This window comes from Vidua macroura, chromosome 11 (genome assembly GCF_024509145.1).
Source record: "Vidua macroura isolate BioBank_ID:100142 chromosome 11, ASM2450914v1, whole genome shotgun sequence".
NCBI lineage: Eukaryota > Metazoa > Chordata > Aves > Passeriformes > Viduidae > Vidua > Vidua macroura.
Window position 1 is genome coordinate 9,090,058 of NC_071581.1, and position 6,621 is coordinate 9,096,678.

The window sequence follows — 6,621 nt, forward strand, 5'->3', positions numbered from 1 at the left end:
AAATCATACTTGTCATGAGTCTATTTACTTTATTGCAGTTCTGTAAAAAAGAGTATTTTTTACCTGAACAGTGCAAGAACTTAACATTTTCGATTTGTTTTCAAACTTTACACAGAATGCAATATATTTTTAAGTACACAAAAACATTGAAACAAAAAAATACCAAGAAAAAACAAGGGGGGGGGGAAGAAAAATGGAAACAATACTGTTATATAAGTTAAAAAATGTTTTCACCTTCTAGCAATTTTTCAGTTGTGGTGGAGATTTAACTACATCACAAGCACTGTTTGTTCCTGTTGTCAGGTTCTGCTCCTTTTAGCAATGCTGCAAATATTAATACTGTCTTTGCATAAACTAGCTGTTTATTTCTTTATTCCATGTGATGCTCCAGTAAAAAGGATGTTGTAACAGATATTATGAAAAAATCACTACTGAAGAATATTAATTACAAAATTATAAAACTGTTTATTCTCTGATCATTATTTTTAAAAATTATTACTTACCTGCTTCCAAAAGCCATTTGACACTGGAAAAAGAGTCAAATTCTTAAAAGAGAAAACTGGAAAAACAAGACTTACTGACTATCAATGTATAAAATCTAAAATAACTCAGTTTTGGATAACTTTGTAGTTTGTTTATTTTGCAATTTGTAAGATGCGTAAGATCAATTCTTGAAATTAATATTATCAGAGACAAAAGACCTCAAATGGCCCTTTTCTGTTATGTGGTGATATTAAGATAAATAAATATAATTTATTTAAGTAAATTACAATCTGTAATGAGGAAAATAATTGTATTTTTAAAAATGAGTAAGATCAGAACACAATGATACTACAAAGCCAGAGAGGTGAATTTTACCCAGCATTACCTACTTCAGACAGGAGTTCTGCAGGTCAGGGCACAAAGGCTGCCTTGATTTGTTTTCAAAGAAAACACTTTATTTACTGTTCCCCCCCACCCCCCCATTATATCACTCAACTGATTTCAATTCCACAATTTTTCTTTCATGCAGCCCAGAATGAATTTATGAAAGATTTACAATAATGATAAAGAAGCATTTCACTCAGAACAAAAAGCTGAAGGAATCCAAATTATATGAATCCAGAGACATGAAAATCCATCTACCAGTTTCCTTAACTCCATAAGACAACAGAGACATCAACACAAACACAGAGAATTGTCATTACAGAGCCAATTTGGGTTTAACCATTTGGGACACTAAGCTCATACCTGGCAGTGCTCATTTATAAAATAATTTGAATTTTTTATTTTAATTGCCCTAAAAACTACTATTGGGTAGATAATACAAAGATACACAACTTTTCCCCTCAGATTTCCTAAGGACAGGTGAATATAGTGTAATGAGATATCAATCTATGGTTAAAAAGTAGTAATCATAAATGCAATTATTCCTTATGGCAGACTGATCAATTCTGTGCATTTTCCATTTTCTTTGCATTGTACATTTTGCATATATTCTAGGTTTTAATATGGGACTAAGATATATGACTGTGAAATGAACATATTTCTATTTAGAAAATAAATCCATACAATGCCCACTTTGTGAAAAGAAAATTTAAAAATAACATGAGCATGCAAGAATTTATCATTGAAGACTGAAGCATCTTGAAAAAGTAGCACATATTTTTTTTTAAATTACTTCAGTATTTTTTAAGATTCCATTTGTTTTGTCCATTAGAAATATCTGTGTATTTACTTCAATATTCAAAAACAGAACATCCCACAAGTCAAAATAATTAGATTCTCACATTATTTTTCATAAATGTTGGTTTATTTTCATAAATATCTATCCTGTGCCCCCCCCAACCCCATACTGTAGGTTTCATATTACTTATTTAATGCAGAGTAGCTGATCTCTGATATACATTTATCTGCACTGCCAAGATGTGTGAGATAACTCATCCTTCAGTAGGTATGAACTCATAATCAAACAGATGGAGCATATTGAAATTCCATTGCATTTTAAGATACGCTGGTCTTTAATTTAGTGCATTCCACAGTACAGTGACAAATAGTGAAAACTGTGTCCTAAAACCAGAATATTTTCAATTTCTTCAGGGCTGTAAATTTCATTTAGTTTTTTTAGAACAGATCCATTTTCAATTTGCAACTCAGGGGAAGATAAGGAAGCCTTCAGAATATATAACACTGTCACAGAATAGAAATTGCTATTTATTCTTAAAACCCTTCTGCATTTTGACAAAGACTATAAAAAAATTGTCATCATTTAAAAATTCCTAAAAAATTTCACCTGAATTTATTAATAGATGCTGTTCTGTCTTGAGGCAGGATCTTGATTTTGAGTCAAGTAATTGTAGAAAACATTGAGGACAAGGCTATGTAAATAAGAGCATATCACTGAAAGTGGGATGCCTCTGCCAGACACACAGAGCACCACAGTGTGCTGAAATTCTCTCTCAACTGTCATCCTTAGATGTAAATCCAGATGGGAACATTTCAAAAGCAAAGACAACAAGTAGGAAAATGAGAAAGGAAACAAGGAACAGATCATAATTTGAACGTTGCTCTTCATGCCTTCAGCAGTTCACAAGATAAAAATGAAATGTGGATAGCTTGTTGACATGGTTCTAGTTTACTTGAAAAAAATAGCCCTGAATCTCTCTGATTAATTCACATGTCAGACTGCACAAACAGAAAGATGAGATTTTAAGAGGAGGAGCAACATATCCTTAACAAGCTTATATATCAACATATTTTATTTCACATGAAAGATCCTTTTTTAACTTTGACTAATTAGTACTGACAGCAGAGATGAACTAAGAGATTGAAGTCACCCCTTGGCACTACTTTTAAACAATGACAAGGTCAGAACTAGCATAGATTTAGGTGATACATATAAAAGAGGCTCAATCTCATTCACACAAATTACCTCAAAATTTTTTTCTTATTCCCAATATGTAACTAAATTTCATTTGTTATGATTTCTGCACAACATCAAGAAAATAAAGAACACCGATTACAAATTCAATCTGTTATGTCATTTACGTAAAGACTCAATAAAATGCAGAGAAATACTGTTAATGCACTACAAAATTCAGAATATTTTCTGTTGGGGTAAATAAGCTCTCAGCATCCATTAAATCTGCAAAAACAGAAAACAACTTCATTTGTGGTCACTTCAACCTCAGTTGCTGTACTAAAGCTGAAAATAAGTCCATGCTCCCACAGCCTGTCCTTGGGGTAACAGACAATAATCAAGGCTTCCTTAGTTTCAGCTCTTTAGGATTTGTCTAATCACTTCTCCTATAAAAATATGATTACTCCAATTGGTCAAGGAGTTTCCTTTTCAGAAATACCAGAAGCAATCAAATCAGTTCTGGCAAGCAAGTCTTATTACTCATAACTAAATTCTTGAATGGATTATCTTTCTGTAATAATTCATTTTAAACTGGAAGAGCAATCAGCTGAAGGGAACATTTCTCTGACATGACATCCAGGTGTTTCTCAGCCATGGCAAGTGACACACAGAACTAAATTCCCTGGAAGCTGCTGTGCCTGGAGAGACGTGGAGAAATAGCTTCTTGATCTGCCTTTTGGACTGCAAATAAGTTGCCACCAACAAAAGTATTCTGGTGAAGGTATAGCTACACACAGCACAACAGAGCAGAGCAGAAAAAAGCTAATGGTGTTCATTACTGGATCCTTGCTCTGTCTTCTGGTCTGAGAAGTTACCTGATGCCTAAAGCCACGCTGGGTAATTTCCCTGGGGACAGAGGAGGATTTGTCAATGAGTCTGACATTTCTTTTCTCCAGTTTTACTCATTCCAGGAAAAAAAAGATTAAAAGATCCTATTTCCCTGAGGAAAAAGTAGCACAATCTATTTCCATTGCTGGCATTTTTCAAATCTGCCTGTCTCCTTCTGTCTCACTAGTGGAATTGCCAGTTGAGGCTTTTCAAAAACTGGTTGTTAATTCTTTAGGATGGCTGAAGTGAAGTATAAAAATAGCTAACAATGACAGAGATTGTGAATCTCCTACAAACAAAATCATGACAATAAAATTTTTGATCAAATTTATAAATTAATTTGACCACAAGTAATTATTTTGAAGATATGAAGATTGAAATTCAGCTCACTCAGGATAATGCTAAATACAGCCTTTTTCAGCATGATATTTTTAACCCCTACCCCAGATTCTCCCATATTTTAGGACTATTTCTTCTCCATATCTCCTTTTGCAGTTCCTATTGGGAAGCCAGCAAACCTTTCTTCCTACTGAGTCCAAAATATTTATATTTGGCCTTCCTTCAGACATACTTTTGGTCATTATAGTTTTATTTTCTTTTGGGACAAACCAGTGATGCCCTTAGCAGCCTTGGTGACAAGCTGCATTTTCCCTCCTTCCCTGGCTGCCAGCTCATTGCCTCTGCCCTGTGTTACCAGAGCAAGTGAGTGCTCCAAACCTTGCACTTGCAGGTGAGAGACTCAGGGAAGTCTCTCACTCCACCTGCCTTATTTCTGCTCAATCTTTGCTTCCTCTTGGGTGATTTTTCCTGTTTCTCCTATTACAACATTCATGCATCATTTTATTAACTTAATCTCAATATGTCAACATTAGGAAATAGGCAAAGCTGAGAACAGCAATTCACAGCTCATAGTGCTGAAATCTCCAGGCTCAGAAGAGGGAATAATTAAAGACTGAATACTCCCCAGCATGACTTTAATATCCAGTTGTATAGAAACACACAGAGAAAGCTCTCTTCAGTTTTTCCCCATGAAAATAAAACTAAATAAATAAAACAAAATGAAATTAAATAAAACAAAACAAAACAAAATAAGTGTCCAGCACTGAGCACTCTGTCTAGATAACCATCAGAAGACTCCTGCAGAACAATCTCAGTGAAATCCTCACTCGTGACACCCAAGGTTTTATTCTTTGAGCACATGTTCTGATCTGAAAAACATTCCACCTCACTGGGCTGATTTTACAAAACAGTAAGAGTAATACTTTTTCTATTTTCCTAGCTTGCTTTGATGACCTATTGATTTACCCAACTGGTTTCCTGAAACATCTGGGGCACGCAGATATGGCACCAAACTCTCTCATGGAGAGAGGATTAAAGCTGAATGTCTCAAATTGATGTTTCATTCCATAAGATCTGAAAATAACATGTAGTTTTCCTCTGACAAAGGTATCAGTGCAGCCCAGCCAAGAGGAGCTGCAATGATGAATCTCAACAGGACTCAGGAGCCCTCGATGTGATTTTATCAGTTCTCAGCTGTGACTAACTCCATCTGAGGGTTGGTTATAAAGGCAGAATCTCTGTGTGATCCTGAACAGCTGCTTGTGTCACAGAATGTAGGAAAATGAGTGGTAAGGAGCTCAAGACCTTTATGATCAGAACATGCACGGCTAACAGCAGATATTCAGACTCACCAATGTCACTGGGAGGGTCACTGGAGCTTCCTGGCATCCTTTCAACAGGGATGTTCTTCAAGGAGGAGCAGCTCCCAGGACATGCCCAGGGCTCCTTCAAGAGCAAGCCAGGGAAAAGCTCATCAGTAAATGTTTCCAAGACACAGCTGGGACTTGTAGTGACACACTATGGCCTAGCACAATATAGGCATAACCTACACAATATAGACATAACCTTGCCTCATGTGCCAGGACTAACCAATGCACTAAAACTGCATCAGGTTCTGTGTTCCTGGTGCATTGAAATTAAATAAGAAAATGTAAGTCAGAGCTTCAGGAGGGAAAAAAAAAAAAAAAAAAAAAAAAAAAAAAAAAAAAAAAAAAAAAAAAGAGAGAACAGAACCAAATACAGACTGGAAAAATGGGCAGTATACAAAAGAGCCCCAGTCTAATGGGTTACAAAATACAGCACAACTCTTGCAGTGCTCACAAACACCGTGACAGGAAATTACTTGCAGGGTCAGTTAATGAGACTTTTCTGAAAGAATTTCAATAGAAATACAATATGTTAACATACCATATCTTTATTTTGGGGCAGTTTCTTCAGTGACTGAGGACATTCTGTTGTATTTGGATCATTGCCACCCTTCCCTATGCTTTTGGTTTCCCTGCTCTCTCAAGGACAAGGTTAAATGGAGTTCAAGACTTTTTTTCTAACCATGGACACCTCAGTTCACCTTTGGAGATGCTCTTCCTTTCAGAGCTTGTTAAGTTATAACAGATTTTATACAAACTTACTTTCTCTTCAGATTTAATTTGATGACTTAAGAACATCTAGTTTGAATAGTAACATTCTTGAAAGTTGTTCTATCAAAGAACGTTAATTTTTCCCTCCCCTTTGTTTCTGTTTTCTTGCTGAGAGCACCACTGTTTATCAAGTATTAAGCCACTGTAACATGTGGGCATTCTAATTTTTGAGCAGATGATAAATGAACTAAATCTACCCAGAAGAAGCAGATAATTTTCTGATGCTCATATTCCATCACAGTGTGAAAGTAGATCAGTCTTGTCACGGTCTTTAAATCCAATCCTCACTGACACTGGTGTTTGCATTAAGCTTAAGCTTAGTTTGCCAAGTCATACATTAAAAATTACTCCTGGAAGTTGAATTATACTTCTCTAGCCTTCCAACACTCAATATAAGGTTCTGAAAAGCTCTGTGCA